Source organism: Lepisosteus platostomus, chromosome 19 (assembly GCF_059453375.1).
Source record: "Lepisosteus platostomus isolate fLepPlt1 chromosome 19, fLepPlt1.hap1, whole genome shotgun sequence".
Taxonomy (NCBI): Eukaryota; Metazoa; Chordata; class Actinopteri; order Semionotiformes; family Lepisosteidae; genus Lepisosteus; species Lepisosteus platostomus.
This window is the reverse complement of record NC_142629.1, coordinates 19,702,446-19,729,404: the sequence shown is the minus strand read 5'-3', so window position 1 is coordinate 19,729,404 and position 26,959 is coordinate 19,702,446. Positions and strand designations below refer to the sequence as shown.

Here is a 26,959-nt window from a genome sequence, read left to right as displayed (position 1 = left end):
TGCCCTATGAGGCTGTTACCAGACAACACAGGCTACTGGTGATGGACATCACAATATTGAAGGAGCGAAGAATAAGGCAGAGGAAACACCCAGCACGAACAAAAGTGTGGAAACTGAGAGAAAACAAAGTAGATTTCAACAGGCTGGTGAAAGAAATGAAAAACAACACAGAGGAAACAGAGGAGCCTTCAGTTGAAGAAGAGTGGACTGAGATGAGCCACATCCTAGAAGAGGCTGCTACCAGGGTTTGTGGAAAGACAAGAGGAGGCAGACCGAGGGAAAATGAAGAGTGGTGGTGGGATATGGAAGTTCAGGAAACACTGAAGGAAAAGAAAAAAGCATACAAGGCACTGAAAGATGGCACTGGAGAATTACAAGAATATAAGAGACTAAAGAAGGTAGCAAAAAGAAGTGTAGCAAGAGCAAAGGAAAGAGCCTGGAAAGAATGGTATGAGAAACTTGAAACAAAGGAAGGAGAGGACCAAATCTACAAGATTGCTAAACATAGAGCGAGACAGAAAAAAGATATTATCCGGGTGGCGGTACTCAAGGATGGAGAAGGCAGAGTCTTGATTAAACAAGAACAGATCAAGCAAAGATGGCTGGAGTACTTCAAAAATCTGTTAAATGTAGAAAATGAGAGGGAGAACCTAGTGGAGGCAGACGTAGTGTGTGGACCAATCCAAGAAATTTCAGTAAAGGAAGTGACAGAAGCTATCAAAGAGATGAAAGTGGGCAAAGCAACTGGACCATCAGGAATAGCAGCAGAACACTTTAAGAACCTCGATGAAGAGGGGATTCAGTGGCTGACGAGATTGCTAAACAATATTGCAAAGGAAGAGAGAATTCCAGAAGAATGGACAAAAAGCAGTATGGTTACCATCTACAAGGAGAAAGGAGACCCAATGGAGTGTAAAAACTATAGAGGAATAAAACTTCTGGAACATGGATTGAAAATCCTGGAAAAAATTCTGGACAAGAGACTCAGGAAGATAATCAGGATCCACAACTCACAATTTGGATTCTCAGCGGGGAAAAGCACAACAGATGCCATTTTTGTGATGAGACAGTTACAGGAGAAGACACTAGAGAAAGGGAAAAAGCTGTATGTGGCCTTTCTGGACTTGGAGAAGGCATATGACCGTGTGCCCAGAGAGGTGGTGTATTGGTGCTTGAGGAAGAAAGGAGTACCAGAAAGCATGGTGAAGTTAGTTCAAGCAACCTATAGAGATACAACTACAAAGATGATAACACAACAGGGAGAGACAAAAGAGTTTGAAATCACAGTTGGAGTACACCAAGGATCAGCACTAAGTCCTTTCCTTTTCATAAACATTATTGACACACTGACAGAGGAGGTAAGAACAGAAGTGCCTTGGGAACTCATCTTTGCTGATGATGTGGCACTGATGGCAGACTCAGAAGTAGAACTACAGGAGAAAGTGTTCAAATGGCAGAGGAGTCTGGAAAAGGGTGGACTGAAAATGAATGCAGAAAAATCTGAAATAATGGTAATGGAGAGAAGAGGAGATACTATGACCAATGTTGAGGAGACAAATGGAGGAAAACTGAAACAAGTTGATGACTTTAAATACCTTGGATCAAAACTGGTAAAGGGAGGAGAAACACTGGAGGCAGTAAAACAAAGAGTGAAAGCTGGATGGAACAAGTGGAGAGAAATAACTGGAATAATCTGTGACAGGAAAATTCCCAGAAAGTTAAAGTGCAAAATGTACAAGACTGTGATTAGACCTGTATTACTATATGGAGCTGAATGCTTGGCAGTTGGAAAGAGGGAAGAGAACTTGATGAGAAGAACTGAAATGAGGATGTTGAGATGGATTCTGCAGATTTCAATGAAGGATAAGATCAGAAATGAAGAAATCCGTAGACGATGTAGGGTGGTGGATGTGGTTGAGAAGATGCGAGAAGCGAGGTTACGGTGGTATGGACATATCATGAGGAGGGACGTTGAGGAAGTAACAAAGAGGGTAATGGAATTTGAGGTGGAAGGTAACAGAGGAAGAGGCAGGCCTAGAAAGAGATGGATAGATTGTGTGAGAAAAGATATGGAGGTATGTGAAGTGAGTGAGGAAGATGTGCTCGACAGAGACAAATGGAGAAGAGCAACCAAAGCAGCTGACCCCAGGACAGTCTGGGACTAAGGCTGTGAAAAAGAAGAAGAAGAAGATTCTAATTCCACACTTCACAAGGATCCCTATCTCATGTCTCTCCAGCGCTGGCTGGGATTACCATTTCAGTGGGCCAGCACTAAGAAACAGGTCTGCACCACCCAGAAAGACAGATTAATTTTTTTCTGTTCAAGCAAGATTGTCAGCTTGTGCCACTGTGAAATCACTTGAAGGGTATTCCTCAGAGACCAGCTCTGCCCCTGTGTTGTTCTACTTACTGTAGTTTTGCAGGACTGAGGCTACAAAGACCTGGCTGTCCATCTTGAAAGGGGCATCACTGTTCCATTTCAGATGGGACACAAGCAGGCAGCCAAAGGGAGCAGAAAACACACTGAGGTGCTGGATCATTCAGGCACATTGTGTCATTGAGAGAAGCTGCTGTTGGAAACCGGAGAAACTGTGCAGAGCTGACCTGGAGACGTGGAGGACATGAGCCAGACAGATGTTCTACTTTAACACTGAAAAGCAAACCTTAATACTGTGCGTAAAAGGCAGAGCTGGGGTGATAAAGGAGAGTCAGAGCGGTGCAGAGAGAGGGCAGGGGAGGTGCAGTCAGTCAAGATGAAGACTAGACAGTGAGAGAGGGACTCTGCAATGGGAGAGAAACTAATGTAGCATTAGTATGAGACCAGTCCCTGCGTCAACAGCACAGGCCAACAGAGGAAGGGAGGAAATCAACAGTTTAGGATTCTATATGTGAATTACAAATGAGAAAGTAATAAAGTCAGGCTGTGCCAGAAGATATTTCACACTGTAACGACCTAAGAAAAGCAGTTCATCAGCCTGACAAAGTTTTATTTATCTCATATTCCTTCTTCTTATATTTTTCCACTTTTTGCACAAATCCAAGTAATTATGATCTTTTCTTGATTTTCTTTTCCTGGAAACTAGTTAAGAGATCAGGAGCTCTTGGGAGCCTAAGAGGCGACCACTGCATTTAAACGTGAAAGAGTTTTTAATACCATAAACCGATATGGCACTAACCGGAAGCCTTTCCAAATCCTACATGAAAACAGACAGCTTCCCACTTTACAACGCCAGCACGAGTCCGATACAGACGGCTGCATTGGACCATTTCCCGCACATCAGAGACACTCTGTGCAGAATATTAAACAAAGTTCATGATGTACGGAAATACACTGTGTACGTCTTTCCAGACCCTATTCCACTGTTCAGGCCCCAGATGTTCAGCCAGGTCCTTCTCCCAGATCAACTCAACCGCATGACATGCCGATACTCCAGAGTTCCTGTTAATTCAATACAGCTGACAGTCTACATGCGCATCCGTTTTAAATACACCTGTGAGCTTGCAAGAACTGCACTGTGAGCTGCAAATCACTTTTTGTTTGATGGCATTTTTTTGTCAAATACACTCTGTGCTGAAAATTAAATTATAGACACTTATGATGAACAGAAAGAGACCCTTTTGTATTTCGATATAGTTTAAGGGCTACATGTTTAAAAGTTTTAAAGATCGCTGTAAGTCTCTCCTCAATTCTGACACTATTAGGTGAAGAGTATTTTTACAAAGTAAAGTACAACTCATACATGTTAGTCTTGAAAGAATCTAGGAGCGTTATTAGGGGACTAAACAATTATACGAATATTTGTGGATGTAATTAATTGTTAAGATCTCTGTTGCAAGATGACAATATCCTCGCTGTTACAGTATATTGGAATTTATCATTTGTAAATTGGGTTGTTTTGAAAAAATGTGGATGCTGCCCACCCGAAAAGAACTACCAGAACTAACACAAAAACACAACCACACTACTCTGATCTGTGAGCTGGTTGGACAAGCACACGCTCAAGAAGAAAAGCACAAACACAAACAGACAACTCTCAGACATTGGAGGATACTTTCAATGCATAAATTCTATATATCCTATATAATGTAATCTATAGGAGTCCATAAATCAAAACTATTTCTAGGAACAATGGAATCATTGAAATGAATGAAAACCAGCCTCCAGAATGGATCAGTCTGGAAAACATACTGTGAAAATGTCTACCGACAGATCCCAGACACAGAAGCATTAGACCAGAACAACATATATGAAAACCGGAAAATATTCCAATTGGCTATAAGAGACCACCCAACCCCTTAGACTCCCCAGTCACTGAGCAGGAGCCACTAGACAAACTCCAGGCCCTCAGACCACGAAAGGCCTGTGGCCAAGACACAGTCGACAACACTTGACTCAACTGAAGAACAACACTTTGAAACACAACCAGCTACACATACCTCTGACTGACAATCAGTTCATCTGGGGGTTTTCCTGACAGTGAAGTCACTGAAGGAGCAGGCACACGGGGCTTTCCATGCCAGTAAAAGGAGGCTCTACAACATCAATCCCCCAATACAATTGGCTCTGAATATTAAAAGTGCAATCAAACCCTTTGCCCTATGCAGCAGGGAAGTGTGGGATCCCTTCACTGAGCAAGATGACACTAAATGGGACAAACAGCCTGTAGATACTCCACGCACAGAGTTCTGTAAAAACATCCTCCCAACTGGAATGCCACAGAATCCTAAACAGACAATACACGCAACACACACTAACTCTGTTAACCATAACATTATGCGATGGTACCATTCATTTTTAACAAATCGTACACAGTATGTCAGGCTCAACAAAATTCTTTCCACGTCACGATCTATGAGCACAGGTGCCCCTCAGGGCCGTGTGAGCTCTCCAGCGCTGTTCACACTTTATACAAATGATTGTACAAGCAGTAGTCAAAGCATCTTCATTTTCACATTCTCAGACAATACAGCTGTCCTGAACAGCATCGCCAGTTAATGCATAGAGGTAGCAGCTTATCTGTATACATGTCAGAAATCCAAAGGTTTGTGCAATGGCGTGACAACAATAGCCTAATTCTCAATGTTAAAAAAACAAACGAAATAGTCTTTGATCCCAGAGCAGTTGGTGATCACACGCATGTAGTAATCCACAATGAATTTGTCACTCAGGTTGACGGATACGATCAAGTGCGATCAGGTGGGGATTTTGTTTTCCTGGGGGGGTTTAGTGGTGCACCTTGACTTGCAAATTCATTTTTATTTGATGACAATTTTTGACAACAGTTTTGAGTTGTTTTAAAGAACTTACTGTTTTGATTAGATGTATCAGAGACTGTGACTCTGCTTTTAGCTTCCCATTCCTTCCAAACAAAGGGTCTTCTGTTGTAGAGAACAGCACAGCATATCCAAAGCGAAGCGCAAGGGGACTGCAGTCCAGAGAAACCTGTAAGTTTACAAACAATGGAGGCAATTTCACACCTCTGGTTGTGCCAGAGGGTCCTCAGTGGAAGAGATACCGGGGTCCCCAGCACTGCTGTCACCTCTTCTGTACTCCTCCTATGCTAACAACTGTGTATCTACTGCTGACTCTGTGAAATGAATCAAGTCTGCAGATGATCCCACCGGAATAAAAAAAAAATCTGTAGAGGAAGGAGGTCATTGCTATAGTCAGCACCCCAGAAATCCGGACCCACGAGAACATAAGCAGAGCATGCAAACTCCACACACTCACAGCACCCCAGGAAACCGGACCCACGAGAACATAAGCAGAGCATGCAAACTCCACACACACAGCACCCCAGGAAACCAGACCCACGAGAGCAGGGGCAGAGCATGCAAACTCCACGCAGACAGCACCCCCAGGAAACCAGACCCATGAGAACAGGGGCAGAGCATGCAAACTCCACACAGACAGCACCCCAGGAATTAAATCCAGGGTCTCAGTGCTGGAACCCACTGCGCCGCCGTCTCTCACCTCCACATGCAGGAGACATGCAGGTCTCGACCGGAGACCGGAGACTGGAGACTCCTCACTCCTGCAGTAACACACCCAGCAGGACTCGCTCATGGTCCAGTGAGCCCAGCGGTTTGAGTCTGGTTTCCAGCGCTGATGTGTCCCTGATAGTCCTGTCCCACAGCCTGCGAGTCACCGTTTCTTCCTTTTCTTCCGCATAATGTCCACAAAATACTCCAGCTAGCGCTTTCTAGACTAACGGTTCTGCTTTGCTCGCTGATTAGATTAAAAAAGCCGTCTGTTTATCTGCTGGAGGTCAGATCGCAACAACTTCTGCAGCCCCGTTTCCCCGGCAACCACGTTTTATTTAACAAAGTAAAATAAACACAGGAGAAAAGTTTGCAAACATGCAGGCAGGATGAGCGCTGCAGACACAGGCTTGTGAAATACACAGAACAGAAAACAGAAAGAAAAATACACACTAGAGTACACATAACACAATCAGGGGGACACAATACTCTGAAATTGTATAATGAATTCTGATGCTCAATCAAATCTGCGGAACGCGTGGGCAGCGCACGCGTTCTGTAGTGCGCTATAGAGCACTAGAGAGACTACATCTCCCACAAGCCCTGTGGGCGACTTCCTTTTGACGTCATCGATTCGCGTCTTTTTTCTTTTTAATTAGAACAACAATACATGCCATAAAAACAAGAATACATATAACATAGAGTATAGTCAGGGGTAGATACGATAATACATGTACATGTTATGCAAAAAGATTAAACAAGTAATCTTGTTTAATAGTAAACAAAAGCAGATAAGGTCCGTACATGTTTCAAATTGTCTGTACAAACGCATTTACATCCGTTTTAAAGTGTTTAAACATGGGTCTCCTCCCACAGCATTTCGTTAGTTATTATATCGTGGAAGTATCATATTTTTTTAAATACAAACGACATTTTCATATTACTTTCAATGGATTTAAATGTTGCATGATGTTACTTCTTTAAAAGTAATGTCAATATTAGTTTCCTTCTTTACATTAGCTTTCAGAGTTGCTGTCACAAAAGTCACAGTTACCATCTGTTTTGATTTTCAATCTCTGCACAACGAGGATCTGTAAGGAGGCGCTTCAAGATTCGCCGCCATAGACTCGTGTATCTCTGTCGAAAGTGCAGTTCTTTTTGAACTCTTGTAGCAATAAAAATAGATACGATACAAAACAAGAGTATATAGAGCAAATCAATAATGTCATCAGGGGTACATAGATAGTATAAAATATTTACACTTCTGAAAAAAAAATTTCAACATCTGCACAACAAGTCGTCGACAGCGCTTTGAGACTCACCGCCATAGACTCGTGTATCTCTGTCGCCACCCAGTGGCCATTTCTCGGAAGTGTCACCGCCCGCCGTAATTCAGTACAGTCCCGAAATAGAAATTCTGATTGGACGAGAGCCGTATCCATCCCGCCTCCTGCCGAAACTCGGCGCTGATTGGTTATGAGCCGAGTCACTCAAGGTGAGGGCGGTATTTCCGTGTAAGAACACGGAAGTCCTCGGTGATTGGCTAGGAGCGGTGTCACTCACCCAAACTAAAAGGAAGTCCCGCCTTTTCCCCACCCAACGGCGGTGATTGGACACGCCGTGCGTCACTCTTATGACGTCACTTAACCACGACGGATCCGGATCTGATGCGTGATTAGCGCGACAGCCGGTCCGTCGCTGAGATCGGTGTGGAGCCGCGGCCCAGGATGCTATGGTTCCGCTCTCTGCTCGTCAAGCACTGCGGACTCCTGGAAAACCGTATTGCAGGGCAGAGAGTTGTTGAACTCCAGACGTCGCCGGAGAGTTACTTTACTGGCGAGTGGCCTCGCGTTGTTGATTAATTCGACCTTATTGTGTTTTCTCTTCTTTAACATTTATATTGCAATAGTAAAAATGCTATTCAATGCACACAAGAGTACATTACAGATCACCGGGGTACATTATACAGGCAAATACAGACTAGGTAAGCACAGCTTTCATGTTGGGACATTTAGAAATAGTTTGGAGACGTGCCCTCATGTGTTTCAGATGTGACTTCTTTCCATTTGGAAGCGCCTTACTTCTACCAAGAAAAGAAAAGGCTTCGATAACGAGATCGTAATGAAGAAATAGTAACGATCATTTCAGTGCATTCTGACATTTATTGGTGCGAAATAGATGTTATTTTACTGCTGTTATATTGGGCGAGATTTCACACGGATAATCAAACGAGAACGGGTTTGCCCTGGAATCCATTCCACTGCCGAATCTGAAAGTCCGAGCAACAGAACGGACGTATTGTAAGGCGACTGTGGTGTTGCTCGACCACATCAATTAGGCGAGAAGTACACTCTGCTACTACGACATACGGTCTAATGATTCCATTTCGATTATTTCTTATCTTTAGGCTATTTACACATAATAACGAGCAAGTATAATGATTAAGTCAGTGGTAAATTATATGTTATATTCGGTTCAGCAGTATTGAGCAGTAAAATAACATCTATTTCTCACCAATAAATGTCAGAATAAGAAACCTTCTTTACACAATTGTGCCGATCAATTCAGTGTTTTAATAACAGGACAAAACAAAAACAAACGTAAGGTTTCTGGGCTGCTTTGAAAAAGACAATTATCATCTATATTACTTTTAAATCTCTGCACACTATGTATCTTTACCGGGTCGATTCAATGTACAATTTTGTAATGACGCCTTAACCTTATTATTCATACAAAATGTATTTGACAATAGTCATGTTTTATTCCACTCAGTTTCCCCAAAGAGGTGCTCCAAAATAGTTTGACAAGATATTGTGAGATTGCAAGAGGGATCTTAAGTATTTATTAGTACAAGTAGAACTAAATTGTTTTCCTTGTAGTTTAATAAAGGTTGTAAATTCTTCCATAGTTTCTGAGGGGCTACTGTTAGTTTCTTAAAAGCATCAATACCTCTCTAGGAGTAGCTCTGGTTACGACGGATTGTTATCAGACTTATCACAAACATTATATCTATTCAAAAAATCTTCTTGATTCTACATTTCATCATCCACACCAGTTAATTTGTTGACCCCGCTTATACTATTTTAAACCCAGTTTTCAAAGCACGGGTTTATTTTTTCTCTAGCCGCTAGTTCCTGAATGATTAAATTAGGGGAAACATACACCACCTACTTTGCTTAATTTTGTAAATAATACTGTCGGTATCAGTATTAGATGCTCTAAACCCTGTAGCATTTAGGCCTCCTTCTGCCTGTGTTTGACAAATAACAACCATGAATATTTTTTTTTATTTTACAGTGGTAAAGAACATCAAATCACATCTCTTTTTGGATTTTTGAAAATCTTAATACCAAGATATTTAATCACATCTTTTACATGTATATTACGTATGGAGCAGACACTTTCCAACAGCCACCAGTTCACTTTTCTGATATGTAAAGAAAGACCAGATACAGAGGAAATGACTTGTAAACGCATTTAATTGCTTTGTCCACCTCTGTGTGCTTTCTCAGAGAGACAGTTGTATCCTCAGCCAATTGGGAACACCTGTAATCTCTTTATCCCGTACTTGAACACCCTGAAACTATTTGTTATAGGAGCGTAGGCAGTGGGAAGAGGAGTGGGCTCGTGTCGAATTGCCTTACCCGTTCCCAATCTGCAGGAGGTCCCACGACGGCAGGTAGCTGCTCCAGTCGCTGGAGCTCAGTTCGCTGTCGAGGGAGGACGAGGGCTCTGGCTCGGGGGAATCACGGCTCCACAGCTCCTACCTGTTGCAGAGTGTTTCTGCCCTCCCGATGGCCTCTCTGTTTTAGAAGGATCCATCTCCCTTCGCTTGCTTACACCACAGGTTTCATCGACGATAGTGTGCATCCTGAAGCAGTGAGTTATCGGTCTTATTTCTACTGAGAAACAGTTCAAGCACTCACAAAACAATAACCAGGAGACGGTATATGAAAAAGTATTGTAAGACTTGCAGAGTAGATTTGAATAGACAGTGGATATCACACTGCGTGCTTGAATATCACGAGATTCAGTTCATTCTTTCCTGCAGATTAACTTCCTGTTTGACATTGTACCGCTGTCACTTCTTCACAAACTCATAACTCGCCGTGTTCAATTTTGTGTTGAGTTACAGGAACCTCAGCATCAGATGAAATATTCTCCAGCGCCCCAGGGAGACTGGGGGACTTGCCAGATTTTCAGCTTTATTACTGGGTCCTTCGGCTCAGGGCTGTTGAGCAAAGTGCTCCCCTCTGCTGGAGAGCCACAGGGGCACTACAGAGCGGCCTCGAGTTCCCTGCTCCTGCCCGTGCCTGTGGACGGCCAGTGTGACCGCGCGCGAGACAAAGTAGTGCATTCGTGGTGTAAATACAGAACGTTCACTAGCTGACTGAGGAAAGTTACAGAGACGGGAGTATACGTTCTGAAATAATGTGAACCACTGTTACTACACACAGACAGACTACTCAAAAATCATGTGGCTTTTTAAGGTCATTTTGTCTGCCTAAAGTATGTTAGATTTGTCACAGCAAAGAGTTTGAATACTTACAGAATGCAGCAGCTAGAATTGTTACTTGGAGCAAAAGGTATGACCACATAACCCCCATACTTATCTCTCTTCATTGGCTTCCTATCATGTACGGGGAGGACTTCAAACTCCTTCTACTTACTTACAAGGCTCTCAGAGGTCAGGCACCTGTCCTGCCTCGCAGGGATGCTGCAGAGGAGAAATACCGTACACAGCATGGTTTCAGAGGCCTGTCCGTCATGGGCTGGGCACCATGTGAGTTGAATGCTGCATCAGTGCCATGGATCCAAGAGGGGCATCGTGGATACAGCTATCGTTTAGGAGGATTCTGCTGGTCTGCAGAGACCTGCATGGGGTACTGACATACAGACGACGTGATGGATGGATGGATTGATTAATACCTGCATTCATTTATTTCTTTTTTTTTAATGATATAATGTTAGCATGCCCAAAGGGGTTGGGCAGCCAGTTGACCATGGACCCCTAGAGGATTTTATTCTCCTTACTGAGGAGCCTTTGGTTCCTTTCCTCCATTGCCTTCAGTTCTGTATTCACAAAATGTATATTTACTTGCACTGTTAAGCACCTTGGGGCAACCTTGTTGTGAAAGGCGCTATATGAAAATAAATTGAATTGAATGGAATGACAGAGTCACGGCTTTTCCAGTTTCCTCTCCTATTATCTTCTTTATCTGCACTCTAAAACACAGTGAAACCTTGAACCTTTCAACTGGACCACTGCCGTTCTACATCACAATGACTTTAACTAGGACGGAGACTTGAATGGGATGAAAAAGGAAAAGGCATTATTTGCAGGAAGAAATTAAACTGTTCCACCTGATCACTTGCTAAACAAAGTGATTCACTGGAGTGGAGGCGGTGAAAGCTTTGTGAATCAACTTACAAAAGGATACATGTAAGAAACGTAGCTCCCATATTTAACCCTTGAAAAATCTCTGAGTGTAACAATGTGTAGGTGAAAGTATTGTTCAATTATTCTAATAAAGCTCACTCAACTAAGACCCATGTTGGAAAAGTACCAGAGTATTCTCATCTAAGAGGAAATTCTAACAAGTAGGATGTTAAAATGAAAAGCATTAAAAACTGAATGATCTTCAGTAGCTAAGTGATTATTGAGCTCTGGGTCACAGTGCTCCTGAAAAAAAAAATCAAATTTCAGCAGAGACACCCACGGACAGCAGGTGAGCACCAAGCTGTGCCAGTGTCTAAGTGTATGAATCACAGTTTCAAGGAGCTTTTTTCAGTTTCGTTACACTGATCGGCCAACACGGGGGGCACTTCAGTCTTACTCGCCCTATTGCATTAAGAAACTGTACAACATTCTCCAATAACCTCACCTAACGAAAAGCAATTTGCGTAGCAGGGAAAGACTGGACTCCCACTGGGGATTTTTGTTTTTCATCCCGATGGGGATGTGCACTATACAGAACGTTGCTGGACCCACGTGCAATTGGTGTCATTTCTAACCTAGAGGTCGAAGCTGTGAAACTTTCTAAGAGATGGAAGATCTCTTGCGAGACACCGATTCACAGAAGGGGCTAATGAGATCTTTGCTTGAAGTCTCATTATGCTGCACTATTTCATTTGTCAGTGGGCACGACTCACAGGCATCTAAAATCATTTCAGTGAGGGACTAAACAGGCCTCTCGCAAAGACTCGGGAACGGACACAGACCTTATCATCTCTGCTCCTCGGGAAGCGTACAGAGATCACATTAGATGTGTTGCTCAAGCTCTTTATTGTCACGTACAGTAAACCCAGCAGTGTGGTCAGTGCGGGATGTGTTCTGTCCCGACGGCGGGGTCGGCAGCCAGAGGAGACCTGAAACACAAGACGGAGAGGTAAGACACTGATTCCGACAGAGAGAGCTTTCACACCGGGTTACCGACAAGAGGAGCAACAAGAGAAGAGCTATAAAGACACGCCGAAGAGAATATTCTCATCTAAGAGGAAATACTAACAGGTAGGATGTTAAAATGAAAAGCATTAAAAACTGAATGATCTTCAGTAGCGAAACGATTACTGAGCTCTGGGTCACGGTGCTCTTGAAAAAAAATCAAATTTGAGCAGAGACGCCCACGGACAGCAGGTGAGTGAATGAGTTGTTTATTTTGTTTCCTGTGAATTATGTAGAATTCACAACGTTTTCCATTTGTACAGGAAAACCATTGCGAGCAGATTCACTTCTTCTGCACTAGAATGAATGATTTCCATCTTCACTCTAGGGTACTGTGCTTTGTAGCACTGTACTGTATTCAGCATATATGTCTGTTATGTATACATTTTCTTTCTCACTTTGTCTCTCTGTCCATTTGTATCAGTTTTTTGGAGAGCACCATCACACCAGCATCACAACATTTATTCTACTGCCTTATTAAGCAAATGTCTCTACTAAATTATTTTCATATAGAAAACATATTTTTGGACATGATATACACAAATGGCTAATTATACCTTCTGATAATATTTCCATCTTAGAAATGAAGCATTTCTCTCCTGCAGTTTGAGGTTGTTAAATAGAAAACTGGATCACCCCAGGGCTGAATCTTCTCCCTCTCTTACACACTTTGTTCACGAATGATTACAAGAGCAAACACATAGACTGACTTCTCACAAAGTGTGTCGATGACACAGTCCCGGTCAGCTTACCAAAGGACCCAGAAAATCACCACGGGCCATTCTGAACAGTTTCTCGGAATGGTCTGTTGACTTCTCTTTGATGTTTCATGTTACAAGAGCAAAACAATACTCACTGATTTGAGGATAATTGCGCCATCCCTCCAGCCTACTGAAATGAACCGTCAGACTGCAGAAGCTGTCAGTGACTACAGGTCCTTGGGACTGGTCAGAGAAACCTGAGATGAGACAAACGTTGTGAGACCATTTATAAGCTTGTGACCTCAAATTAAACAGAAGTCAGACATTTTCAAAGGGGGCAACACCGCGGCACAGTGCTTAGCATCGCTGCCTCATAGCACCGGGGCCCTGGGGTTGATTCCAGGGGTGCTGTCTGTGTGGAGTCTGCATGTTTGTTCGCGCTGCAGGGGACACCTCACCCCCACAGACACAAGCTCACACCACAGCCCATTTTCCCACAACACAATCAACCCGCCAGTATCAGTTTGTGTTCAGTGCTGGGGAGGTGCCTTGTCCTTGCACAACAAAAACAAGGTGATCAGGACTGACGGCAAGATTCAGGTATTCAAGTACCCAGTAAATCCAGGGCTCAAATGGGGGAACTGTTTCACGAGCTACACAATATCCTCACACACGATGACAGAGCCTTGGAAAGCCGTGTGGAGAGTGAGGTGCTCGTACCCAGCCGGAGTTAAAAGACCACGCATTGAGCAGAGCAACTGAGCAAAAGCACACTATCGATCTATCCAACCCAGAAAAGCACACATCTCTGTGATACAGAGGCTAAGGCAACATGTGAGTAAAGGATTTTGAATCAGCAATTGTGCTGATGAGCCAGTCAGCAATTTTTCAGAAACAGCAAAAATGTCAGCCTCCAGGGGCTGCAGAAGCTTGTGAGATATAAAGGAGTGAAACCAGGGCAGGAGAATCTGATTCCTTCTGCAGGAAGCTGAGGAAAAAGATGCACACCCTGCAGACTGAAAGGAAGACAGCACAAACTATCGGTCATGTCAGCCTAGAAGAAAGTGTAGTGCAGTGTGAGTTGCAACTAAGTTTTTGTTCAATATTTGTTTTGTCTGAAAGAGTCTATTTTGATTAGATGCATGCAACACTATTTCTTTCTCATTCTCTGTCTTTCTATGTCTTATTTGGATCACAAAGTTCATAACCCCGCCAGTTGCTTTGGCTCTGAAAGCATCCCTCAGCAGGGACAGCCCTGATCCCCAAACACAGGGCTGCCCTTCCCACTGCCCGTCTGCTCTCTGCCCAGTGGAAGTAGCGTTTCTGCCCCGCAGCTGTGTGAGAGAAGATGAGCTGAGAGCACTAACCCACCTCTGGAGAGGGAAGAGTCTCGGCTGGAGGGGAGCAGGAGCTGCCGGGCTGCCGCAGACAAGGTGCCGCTGAAATGATAGAGAAATCTTTTAGAATCAAACGTCACCTGGCTCAGTGTTTAAGCTGTAGTACATGATCACATTAGATTATTAAAACATGCAGACTGCCATTTCCATTCTGTACAAACAAAGAGTTTTCCATTGTAGAAAACACCACCGCATCTCCAAAGCGGAGTGCACTGGGACTGCAGTCCAGAGAAACCCATCATGTTACAAGAACTGGAGGCCATTTCACACCAAAACTGTAGAATAGGATTCTTTCTGCACACCCAGTACTGGGGGCTGTGTCGGAGGCTCCTCACCGGAAGAGACTTGCATTCCTGTTGGCTCCTCTCGTTCTGTGATGATTTTAGCCGTCGAATCGGGCAGGAGGCAGGCGCTCTTCGGGAGCTCTCGTCCCGTGCTATAACTCGGACCACGCGATGGCACAACTGCTTCCTCCGTACAAACAGAAACTTCAAACAACAAACCCCAACAAGAAATCTGTGCACGCTTGGACTCCTGCTGCAGCTGAGCAGTCACGCACACACCTCCTGTTGCTCCCAGAGAGAAACAGGCCCAGGGTCCCAGCGCTGCCACCCGCTGCGCCGCGTCTCTCACCTTTTCACCTCCACATGCAGATCATGACCGGAGACTCGCCGATTAGATAAAAAAGCCGTCTGTTTCAACAACTTTTACAGCTCCGTTGACACGGCAACCACGTTTTATTGACAAAGTAAAATAAACACAGGAGAAAAGTTTGCAAACAAGACTGGAGCTAAAAGAAACACGAGGACAGTGGGTTTGCTTTATGTGCCGGGTCGATAAACCAGCGCTGCAGACACGTGAATAAAAGAAAACATACACACAAGGGAACACAGAAGAGAGAGATAGAAATACAAGAGACGATAAATACGCTGAAATTGTATTAATATAATTAATTCTAACGTTCAATCAAATCAGCGAAACACGGGGGCAGGGCAGCCCAGTGAACTAGAAACTACATTACCCATAAGCCCTATGGGCGACAACATTTTGACGTCATCGATTCGCGTCTTTTGTATTTTTTATGAGATCAAAAACTACAAGAAAACATAACGCAGCAATCGTATTGTCAGGGATACATGCAATAATACATGTACAGTTAGTGGAAAAAAAGATTAAACAAGGTAAATGCAGATAGGGTCCGTCCATGCTTCAACGTTCTTACAACTAGACACAGTACGTCTTTACATCTGTTTTAAACTGTTCAAACATGGTCTCCTGGACACCATTCCGTTAATAATTATGTTGCGCAAGTATAATAATTTTTAAAAATACAAACGATATTTTCATCTTCCTTTCAAGGGGATTAAAATGTAACAAATGTATTCCTTTAAAAGTAAATTAGTCTCTTTCTTTATATAAGTTTGTAAAAAAAGTCCTGAATGTTTATAAACCACAGTTATAGTCACAGTTATCATCTATATTGATGATCAATCTCCGCATAACAAGTCTTTCCGATAGCACTTTAAAACTCGTGTATCTCTGTCGCCGCCCAGTGGACATTTCTCGGAAGTGTCACCGCCTGTCGGAATTCGGAAAAGTCTCGGGACTGAAGCCGTGTGACTAGACAAGAGCCGCATGTCTCCCGCCTCCTGCTGAAATCTCAGCGCCGTATGGACAAAACCTGCTCACAGTCCGGGTCCAGTGGAAGGCTGATCCAGTCTGGGTTTTCCTAAGCCGACAATCCGGATCCAGTGGAAGGCTGATCCACTCCGGGTTTCCCTTAGCCGACAGGGAGAGAAGGAATCATGACATTGAATACGGGAACAGTGGAGCTGGCGAGATTCAGGGAGGGTTTTCCGGACACATTTGAGTTGATAGTGGAATAAACGTTTTTCTTATTGCGCATCAGGAATTTCTGTTGTAAATGTGAATTAGGTTTCTTATTCTAATTCCACACTTCACAAGGATCCCTATCTCATGTCTCTCCAGCGCTGGCTGGGATTACCATTTCAGTGGGCCAGCACTAAGAAATAGGTCTGCACCACCCAGAAAGACAGATTAATTTTTTTCTGTTCAAGCAAGATTGTCAGCTTGTGCCACTGTGAAATCACTTGAAGGGTATTCCTCAGAGACCAGCTCTGCCCCTGTGTTGTTCTACTTACTGTAGTTTTGCAGGACTGAGGCTACAAAGACCTGGCTGTCCATCTTGAAAGGGGCATCACTGTTCCATTTCAGATGGGACACAAGCAGGCAGCCAAAGGGAGCAGAAAACACACTGAGGTGCTGGATCATTCAGGCACATTGTGTCATTGAGAGAAGCTGCTGTTGGAAACCGGAGAAACTGTGCAGAGCTGACCTGGAGACGTGGAGGACATGAGCCAGACAGATGTTCTACTTTAACACTGAAAAGCAAACCTTAATACTGTGCGTAAAAGGCAGAGCTGGGGTGATAAAGGAGAGTCAGAGCGGTGCAGAGAGAGGGCAGGGGAGGTCCAGTCAGTCAAGATGAAGACTAGACAGTGAGAGAGGGACTCTGCAATGGGAGAGAAACTAATGTAGCATTAGTATGAGACCAGTCCCTGCGTCAACAGCACAGGCCAACAGAGGAAGGGAGGAAATCAACAGTTTAGGATTCTATATGTGAATTACAAATGAGAAAGTAATAAAGTCAGGCTGTGCCAGAAGATATTTCACACTGTAACGACCTAAGAAAAGCAGTTCATCAGCCTGACAAAGTTTTATTTATCTCATATTCCTTCTTCTTATATTTTTCCACTTTTTGCACAAATCCAAGTAATTATGATCTTTTCTTGATTTTCTTTTCCTGGAAACTAGTTAAGAGATCAGGAGCTCTTGGGAGCCTAAGAGGCGACCACTGCATTTAAACGTGAAAGAGTTTTTAATACCATAAACCGATATGGCACTAACCGGAAGCCTTTCCAAATCCTACATGAAAACAGACAGCTTCCCACTTTACAACGCCAGCACGAGTCCGATACAGACGGCTGCATTGGACCGTTTCCCGCACATCAGAGACACTCTGTGCAGAATATTAAACAAAGTTCATGATGTACGGAAATACACTGTGTACGTCTTTCCAGACCCTATTCCACTGTTCAGGCCCCAGATGTTCAGCCAGGTCCTTCTCCCAGATCAACTCAACCGCATGACATGCCGATACTCCAGAGTTCCTGTTAATTCAATACAGCTGACAGTCTACATGCGCATCCGTTTTAAATACACCTGTGAGCTTGCAAGAACTGCACTGTGAGCTGCAAATCACTTTTTGTTTGATGGCATTTTTTTGTCAAAGACACTCTGTGCTGAAAATTAAATTATAGACATGATGAACAGAAAGAGACCCTTTTGTATTTCGATATAGTTTAAGGGCTACATGTTTAAAAGTTTTAAAGATCGCTGTAAGTCTCTCCTCAATTCTGACACTATTAGGTGAAGAGTATTTTTACAAAGTACAGCTCATACATGTTAGTCTTGAAAGAATCTAGGAGCATTATTAGGGGACTAAACAATTATACGAATATTTGTGGATGTAATTAATTGTTAAGATCTCTGTTGCAAGATGACAATATCCTCGCTGTTACAGTATATTGGAATTTATCATTTGTAAATTGGGTTGTTTTGAAAAAATGTGGATGCTGCCCACCCGAAAAGAACTACCAGAACTAACACAAAAACACAACCACACTACTCTGATCTGTGAGCTGGTTGGACAAGCACACGCTCAAGAAGAAAAGCACAAACACAAACAGACAACTCTCAGACATTGGAGGATACTTTCAATGCATAAATTCTATATACCCTATATAATGTAATCTATAGGAGTCCATAAATCAAAACTATTTCTAGGAACAATGGAATCATTGAAATGAATGAAAACCAGCCTCCAGAATGGATCAGTCTGGAAAACATACTGTGAAAATGTCTACCGACAGATCCCAGACACAGAAGCATTAGACCAGAACAACATATATGAAAACCGGAAAATATTCCAATTGGCTATAAGAGACCACCCAACCCCTTAGACTCCCCAGTCACTGAGCAGGAGCCACTAGACAAACTCCAGGCCCTCAGACCACGAAAGGCCTGTGGCCAAGACACAGTCGACAACACTTGACTCAACTGAAGAACAACACTTTGAAACACAACCAGCTACACATACCTCTGACTGACAATCAGTTCATCTGGGGGTTTTCCTGACAGTGAAGTCACTGAAGGAGCAGGCACACGGGGCTTTCCATGCCAGTAAAAGGAGGCTCTACAACATCAATCCCCCAATACAATGGGCTCTGAATATTTAAAGTGCAATCAAACCCTTTGCCCTATGCAGCAGGGAAGTGTGGGATCCCTTCACTGAGCAAGATGACACTAAATGGGACAAACAGCCTGTAGATACTCCACGCACAGAGTTCTGTAAAAACATCCTCCCAACTGGAATGCCACAGAATCCTAAACAGACAATACACGCAACACACACTAACTCTGTTAACCATAACATTATGCGATGGTACCATTCATTTTTAACAAATCGTACACAGTATGTCAGGCTCAACAAAACTCTTTCCACGTCACGATCTATGAGCACAGGTGCCCCTCAGGGCTGTGTGAGCTCTCCAGCGCTGTTCACACTTTATACAAATGATTGTACAAGCAGTAGTCAAAGCATCTTCATTTTCACATTCTCAGACAATACAGCTGTCCTGAACAGCATCGCCAGTTAATGCATAGAGGTAGCAGCTTATCTGTATACATGTCAGAAGTCCAAAGGTTTGTGCAATGGCATGACAACAATAGCCTAATTCTCAATGTTAAAAAAACAAACGAAATAGTCTTTGATCCCAGAGCAGTTGGTGATCACACGCATGTAGTAATCCACAATGAATTTGTCACTCAGGTTGACGGATACGATCAAGTGCGATCAGGTGGGGATTTTGTTTTCCTGGGGGGGTTTAGTGGTGCACCTTGACTTGCAAATTCATTTTTATTTGATGACAATGTTTTGAGTTGTTTTAAAGAACTTACTGTTTTGATTAGATGTATCAGAGACTGTGACTCTGCTTTTAGCTTCCCATTCCTTCCAAACAAAGGGTCTTCTGTTGTAGAGAACAGCACAGCATATCCAAAGCGAAGCGCAAGGGGGCTGCAGTCCAGAGAAACCTGTAAGTTTACAAACAATGGAGGCAATTTCACACCTCTGGTTGTGCCAGAGGGTCCTCAGTGGAAGAGATACCGGGGTCCCCAGCACTGCTGTCACCTCTTCTGTACTCCTCCTATGCTAACAACTGTGTATCTACTGCTGACTCTGTGAAATGAATCAAGTCTGCAGATGATCCCACCGGAATAAAAAAAAAATCTGTAGAGGAAGGAGGTCATTGCTATAGTCAGCACCCCAGAAATCCGGACCCACGAGAACATAAGCAGAGCATGCAAACTCCACACACTCACAGCACCCAAGGAAACCAGACCCACGAGAACATAAGCAGAGCATGCAAACTCCACACACACAGCACCCCAGGAAACCAGACCCACGAGAACAGGGGCAGAGCATGCAAACTCCACGCAGACAGCACCCCCAGGAAACCAGACCCATGAGAACAGGGGCAGAGCATGCAAACTCCACACAGACAGCACCCCAGGAATTAAATCCAGGGTCTCAGTGCTGGAACCCACTGCGCCGCCGTCTCTCACCTCCACATGCAGGAGACATGCAGGTCTCGACCGGAGACCGGAGACCGGAGACTCCTCACTCCTGCAGTAACACACCCAGCAGGACTCGCTCATGGTCCAGTGAGCCCAGCGGTTTGAGTCTGGTGTCCAGCGCTGATGTGTCCCTGATAGTCCTGTCCCACAGCCTGCGAGTCACCGTTTCTTCCTTTTCTTCCGCATAATGTCCACAAAATACTCCAGCTGGCGCTTTCTAGACTAACGTTTCTGCTTTGCTCGCTGATTAGATTAAAAAAGCCGTCTGTTTATCTGCTGGAGGTCAGATCGCAACAACTTCTGCAGCCCCGTTTCCCCGGCAACCACGTTTTATTTAACAAAGTAAAATAAACACAGGAGAAAAGTTTGCAAACATGCAGGCAGGATGAGCGCTGCAGACACAGGCTTGTGAAATACACAGAACAGAAAACAGAAAGAAAAATACACACTAGAGTACACATAACACAATCAGGGGGACACAATACTCTGAAATTGTATAATTAATTCTGATGCTCAATCAAATCTGCGGAACGCGTGGGCAGCGCACGTGTTCTGTAGTGCGCTATAGAGCACTAGAGAGACTACATCTCCCACAAGCCCTGTGGGCGAGTTCCTTTTGACGTCATCGATTCGCGTCTTTTTTCTTTTTAATTAGAACAACAATACATGCCATAAAAACAAGAATACATATAACATAGAGTATAGTCAGGGGTAGATACGATAATACATGTACATGTTATGCAAAAAGATTAAACAAGTAATCTTGTTTAATAGTAAACAAAAGCAGATAAGGTCCGTACATGTTTCAAATTGTCTGTACAAACGCATTTACATCCGTTTTAAAGTGTTTAAACATGGGTCTCCTCCCACAGCATTTCGTTAGTTATTATATCGTGGAAGTATCATATTTTTTTAAATACAAACGACATTTTCATATTACTTTCAATGGATTTAAATGTTGCATGATGTTACTTCTTTAAAAGTAATGTCAATATTAGTTTCCTTCTTTACATTAGCTTTCAGAGTTGCTGTCACAAAAGTCACAGTTACCATCTGTTTTGATTTTCAATCTCTGCACAACGAGGATCTGTAAGGAGGCGCTTCAAGATTCGCCGCCATAGACTCGTGTATCTCTGTCGAAAGTGCAGTTCTTTTTAATAATAATAATAATAATAATAATTGCTTACACTTATATAGCGCTTTTCTGGACACTCCACTCAAAGCGCTTTACAGGTAATGGGGACTCCCCTCCACCACCACCAATGTGCAGCATCCACCTGGATGATGCGACGGCAGCCATAGTGCGCCAGAACGCTCACCACACATCAGCTATCAGTGGGGAGGAGAGCAGAGTAATGTAGCCAATTCATAGAGGGGGATTATTAGGAGGCCATGATTAGTAAGGGCCAATTGGAAATTTGGCCAGGACACCGGGGTACACCCCTACTCTTTTCGAGAAGCGCCCTGGGATTTTTAATGACCACAGAGAGTCAGGACCTCGGTTTTACGTCTCATCCGAAGGACGGCACCTGTTTACAGTATAGTGTCCCCATCGCTATACTGGGGCATTAGGACCCACGTGGACCACAGGGTGAGCGCCCCCTGCTGGCCCCACTAACACCTCTTCCAGCAGCAACCTTAGTCTTTCCCAGGAGGTCTCCCATCCAGGTACTGACCAGGCTCACACCTGCTTAGCTTCAGTGGGTTGCCAGTTGTGAGTTGCAGGGTGATATGGCTGCTGGCCATATTTTTGAACTCTTGTAGCAATAAAAATAGATACGATACAAAACAAGAGTATATATAGCAAATCAATAATGTCATCAGGGGTACATAGATAGTATAAAGTATTTACACTTCTGAAAAAAAAATTTCAATATCTGCACAACAAGTCTTCGACAGCGCTTTGAGACTCACCGCCATAGACTCGTGTATCTCTGTCGCCACCCAGTGGCCATTTCTCGGAAGTGTCACCGCCCGCCGTAATTCAGTACAGTCCCGGAATAGAAATTCTGATTGGACGAGAGCCGTATCCATCCCGCCTCCTGCCGAAACTCGGCGCTGATTAGTTATGAGCCGAGTCACTCAAGGTGGGGGCGGTATTTCCGTGTAAGAACACGGAAGTCCGCGGTGATTGGCTAGGAGGGGTGTCACTCACCCAAACTAAAAGGAAGTCCCGCCTTTTTCCAGCCAACGGCGGTGATTGGACAAGCCGTGCGTCACTCTTATGACGTCACTTAACCACGACGGATCCGGATCTGATGCGTGATTAGCGCGACAGCCGGTCCGTCGCTGAGATCGGTGTGGAGCCGCGGCCCAGGATGCTATGGTTCCGCTCTCTGCTCGTCAAGCACTGCGGACTCCCGGAAAACCGTATTGCAGGGCAGAGAGTTATTGAACTCCAGACGTCGCCGGAGAGTTACTTTACTGGCGAGTCGCCTCGCGTTGTTGATTAATTCGACCTTATTGTGTTTTCTCTTCTTTAACATTTATATTGCAATAGTAAAAATGCTATTCAATGCACACAAGAGTACATTACAGATCACCGGGGTACATTATACAGGCAAATACAGACTAGGTAAGCACAGCTTTCATGTTGGGACATTTAGAAATAGTTTGGAGACGTGCCCTCATGTGTTTCAGATGTGACTTCTTTCCATTTGGAAGCGCCTTACTTCTACCAAGAAAAGAAAAGGCTTCGATAACGAGATCGTAATGAAGAAATAGTAACGATCATTTCAGTGCATTCTGACATTTATTGGTGCGAAATAGATGTTATTTTACTGCTGTTATATTGGGCGAGATTTCACACGGATAATCAAACGAGAACGGGTTTGCCCTGGAATCCATTCCACTGCCGAATCTGAAAGTCAGAGCAACAGAACGGACGTATTGTAAGGCGACTGTGGTGTTGCTCGACCACATCAATTAGGCGAGAAGTACACTCTGCTACTACGACATACGGTCTAATGATTCCATTTCGATTATTTCTTATCTTTAGGCTATTTACACATATAATAACGAGCAAGTATAATGATTAAGCCAGTGATAAATTATATGTAATATTCGGTTCAGCAGTATTGAGCAGTAAAATAACATCTATTTCTCACCAATAAATGTCCGAATAAGAAACCTTCTTTACACAATTGTGCCGATCAATTCAGTGTTTTAATAACAGGACAAAACAAAAACAAACGTAAGGTTTCTGGGCTGCTTTGAAAAAGACAATTATCATCTATATTACTTTTAAATCTCTGCACACTATGTATCTTTACCGGGTCGATTCAATGTACAATTTTGTAATGACGCCTTAACCTTATTATTCATACAAAATGTGTTAGACAATAGTCATGTTTTATTCCACTCAGTTTCCCCAAAGAGGTGCTCCAAAATAGTTTGACAAGATATTGTGAGATTGCAAGAGGGATCGTAAGTATTTATTAGTACAAGTAGAACTAAATTGTTTTCCTTGTAGTCTAATAAAGGTTGTAAATTCTTCCATAGTTTCTGAGGGGCTACTGTTAGTTTCTTAAAAGCATCAATACCTCTCTAGGAGTAGCTCTGGTTACGACGGATTGTTATCAGACTTATCACAAACATTATATCTATTCAAAAAATCTTCTTGATTCTACATTTCATCATCCACACCAGTTAATTTGTTGACCCCGCTTATACTATTTTAAACCCACTTTTCAAAGCATGGGTTTATTTTTTCTCTGTATTCTAGATGATGTATCAATGGGAGGTATGTTTATCTATAAGAGACCACGTGAGGGGAACTTCTTCATGGACGCTGGCACGTTTTGGGGGGGTTTCCAGCATCCAAATGACATTCAAGTAAAAAGTCTATACCCGCTAGTTCCTGAATGAAGTTGACACTTTCCAACAGCCACCAGTTCACTTTTCTGATATGTAAAGAAAGACCAGATACAGAGGAAATGACTTGTAAATACATTTAATTGCTTTGTCCACCTCTGTGTGCTTTCTCAGAGAGACAGTTGTATCCTCAGCCAATTGGGAACACCTGTAATCTCTTTATCCTGTACTTGAACACCCTGAAACTATTTGTTATAGGAGCGTAGGCAGTGGGAAGAGGAGTGGGCTCATGTCGAATTGCCTTACCCGTTCCCAATCTGCAGGAGGTCCCACGACGGCAGGTAGCTGCTCCAGTCGCTGCAGCTCAGTTCGCTGTCGAGGGAGGACGAGGGCTCTGGCTCGGGGGAATCACGGCTCCACAGCTCCTACCTGTTGCAGAGTGTTTCTGCCCTCCCGATGGCCTCTTTGTTTTAGAAGGATCCATCTCTCTTCGCTTGCTTACACCACAGGTTTCATCGACGATAGTGTGCATCCTGAAGCAGTGAGTTATCGGAAGTTACCGCTGTCACTTCTTCACAAACTCATAACTCGCCGTGTTCAATTTTGTGTTGAGTTACAGGAACCTCAGCATCAGATGAAATATTCTCCAGCGCCCCAGGGAGACTGGGGGACTTGCCAGATTTTCAGCTTTATTACTGGGTCCTTCGGCTCAGGGCTGTTGAGCAAAGTGCTCCCCTCTGCTGGAGAGCCACAGGGGCACTACAGAGCGGCCTCGTCTTCCCTGCTCCTGCCCGTGCCTGTGGACGGCCAGTGTGACCGCGCGCGAGACAAAGTAGTGCATTCGTGGTGTAAATACAGAACGTTCACTAGCTGACTGAGGAAAGTTACAGAGACGGGAGTATACGTTCTGAAATAATGTGAACCACTGTTACTACACACAGACAGACTACTCAAAAATCATGTGGCTTTTTAAGGTCATTTTGTCTGCCTAAAGTATGTTAGATTTGTCACAGCAAAGAGTTTGAATACTTACAGAATGCAGCAGCTAGAATTGTTACTTGGAGCAACAGGTATGACCACATAACCCCCATACTTATCTCTCTTCATTGGCTTCCTATCATGTACGGGGCGGACTTCAAACTCCTTCTACTTACTTACAAGGCTCTCAGAGGTCAGGCACCTGTCCTGCCTCGCAGGGATGCTGCAGAGGAGAAATACCGTACACAGCATGGTTTCAGAGGCCTGTCCGTCATGGGCTGGGCACCATGTGAGTTGAATGCTGCATCAGTGCCATGGATCCAAGAGGGGCATCGTAGATACAGCTATCGTTTAGGAGGATTCTGCTGGTCTGCAGAGACCTGCATGGGGTACTGACATACAGACGACGTGATGGATGGATGGATTGATTAAAACCCGCATTCATTTATTTCTTTTTTTTTAATGATATAATGTTAGCATGCCCAAAGGGGTTGGGCAGCCAGTTGACCTTGGACCCCTAGAGGATTTTATTCTCCTTACTGAGGAGCCTTTGGTTCCTTTCCTCCATTGTCTTCAGTTCTGTATTCACAAAATGTATATTTACTTGCACTGTTAAGCACCTTGGGGCAACCTTGTTGTGAAAGGCGCTATATGAAAATAAATTGAATTGAATGACAGAGTCACGGCTTTTCCAGTTTCCTCTCCTATTATCGTCTTTATCTGCACTCTAAAACACAGTGAAACCTTGAACCTTTCAACTGGACCACTGCCGTTCTACATCACAATGACTTTAACTAGGACGGAGACTTGAATGGGATGAAAAAGGAAAAGGCATTATTTGCAGGAAGAAATTAAACTGTTCCACCTGATCACTTGCTAAACAAAGTGATTCACTGGAGTGGAGGCGGTGAAAGCTTTGTGAATCAACTTACAAAAGGATACATGTAAGAAACGTAGCTCCCATATTTAACCCTTGAAAAATCTCTGAGTGTTATGTGCAGGTGAAAGTATTGTTCAATTATTGTAATAAAGCTCACTCAACTAAGACCCATGTTGGAAAAGTACCAGAGTATTCTCACCTAAGAGGAAATACTAACAAGTAGGATGTTAAAATGAAAAGCATTAAAAACTGAATGATCTTCAGTAGTTAAGTGATTATTGAGCTCTGGGTCACAGTGCTCCTGAAAAAAAAATCAAATTTCAGCAGAGACACCCACGGACAGCAGGTGAGCACCAAGCTGTGCCAGTGTCTAAGTGTATGAATCACAGTTTCAAGGAGATTTTTTCAGTTTCGTTCAACTGATCGGCCAACACGGGGGGCACTTCAGTCTTACTCGCCCTATTGCATTAAGAAACTGTACAACATTCTCCAATAACCTCACCTAACGAAAAGCAATTTGCGTAGCTGGGAAAGACTGGACTCCCCCACTGGGGATTTTTGTTTTTCATCCCGATGGGGATGTGCACTATATAGAACGTTGCTGGACCCACGTGCAATTGGTGTCATTTCTAATCTAGAGGTCGAAGCTGTGAAACTTTCTAAGAGATGGAGGATCTCTTGCGAGACACCGATTCACAGAAGGGGCTAATGAGATCTTTGCTTGAAGTCTCATTATGCTGCACTATTTCATTTGTCAGTGGGCACGACTCACAGGCATCTAAAATCATTTCAGTGAGGGACTAAACAGGCCTCTCGCAAAGACTCGGGAACGGACACAGACCTTATCATCTCTGCTCCTCGGGAAGCGTACAGAGATCACATTAGATGTGTTGCTCAAGCTCTTTATTGTCACGTACAGTAAACCCAGCAGTGTGGTCAGTGCGGGATGTGTTCTGTCCCGACGGCGGGGTCGGCAGCCAGAGGAGACCTGAAACACAAGACGGAGAGGTAAGACACTGATTCCGACAGAGAGAGCTTTCACACC

The 26,959-nt window shown here is 43.7% G+C and overlaps 3 long non-coding RNA genes across 4 annotated transcripts in view; 1 reads left to right on the top strand and 2 right to left on the bottom strand.

The window, feature by feature from the left end:
• LOC148645382 (uncharacterized) overlaps nucleotides 1-26,959 on the bottom strand; it is a 106,721-nt gene that overhangs the window by 28,448 nt on the left and 51,314 nt on the right. Inside the window, exons 12-19 of one of the 2 annotated variants that reach the window (XR_015928594.1) lie at nucleotides 24,363-26,902; nucleotides 22,158-22,917; nucleotides 16,688-19,700; nucleotides 14,861-16,304; nucleotides 14,500-14,567; nucleotides 13,284-13,385; nucleotides 7,305-7,751; nucleotides 5,309-5,443 (exon numbers count right to left, since the gene is read on the bottom strand). This is a non-coding gene — a long non-coding RNA (uncharacterized LOC148645382). The remainder of the gene's footprint in view (nucleotides 1-5,308; nucleotides 5,444-7,304; nucleotides 7,752-13,283; nucleotides 13,386-14,499; nucleotides 14,568-14,860; nucleotides 16,305-16,687; nucleotides 19,701-22,157; nucleotides 22,918-24,362; nucleotides 26,903-26,959) is intronic. The other variant, XR_015928593.1, reaches the window with a different exon arrangement.
• LOC148645385 (uncharacterized) lies at nucleotides 3,744-5,302 on the bottom strand. The gene is made up of 2 exons (XR_015928598.1): nucleotides 4,129-5,302; nucleotides 3,744-3,848 (listed from the first exon to the last, which is right to left on the bottom strand). It is a non-coding gene; the product is annotated as an uncharacterized LOC148645385 (long non-coding RNA).
• Nucleotides 7,828-11,153, top strand: LOC148645384 (uncharacterized). The gene is made up of 2 exons (XR_015928599.1): nucleotides 7,828-7,966; nucleotides 9,579-11,153. It is a non-coding gene; the product is annotated as an uncharacterized LOC148645384 (long non-coding RNA).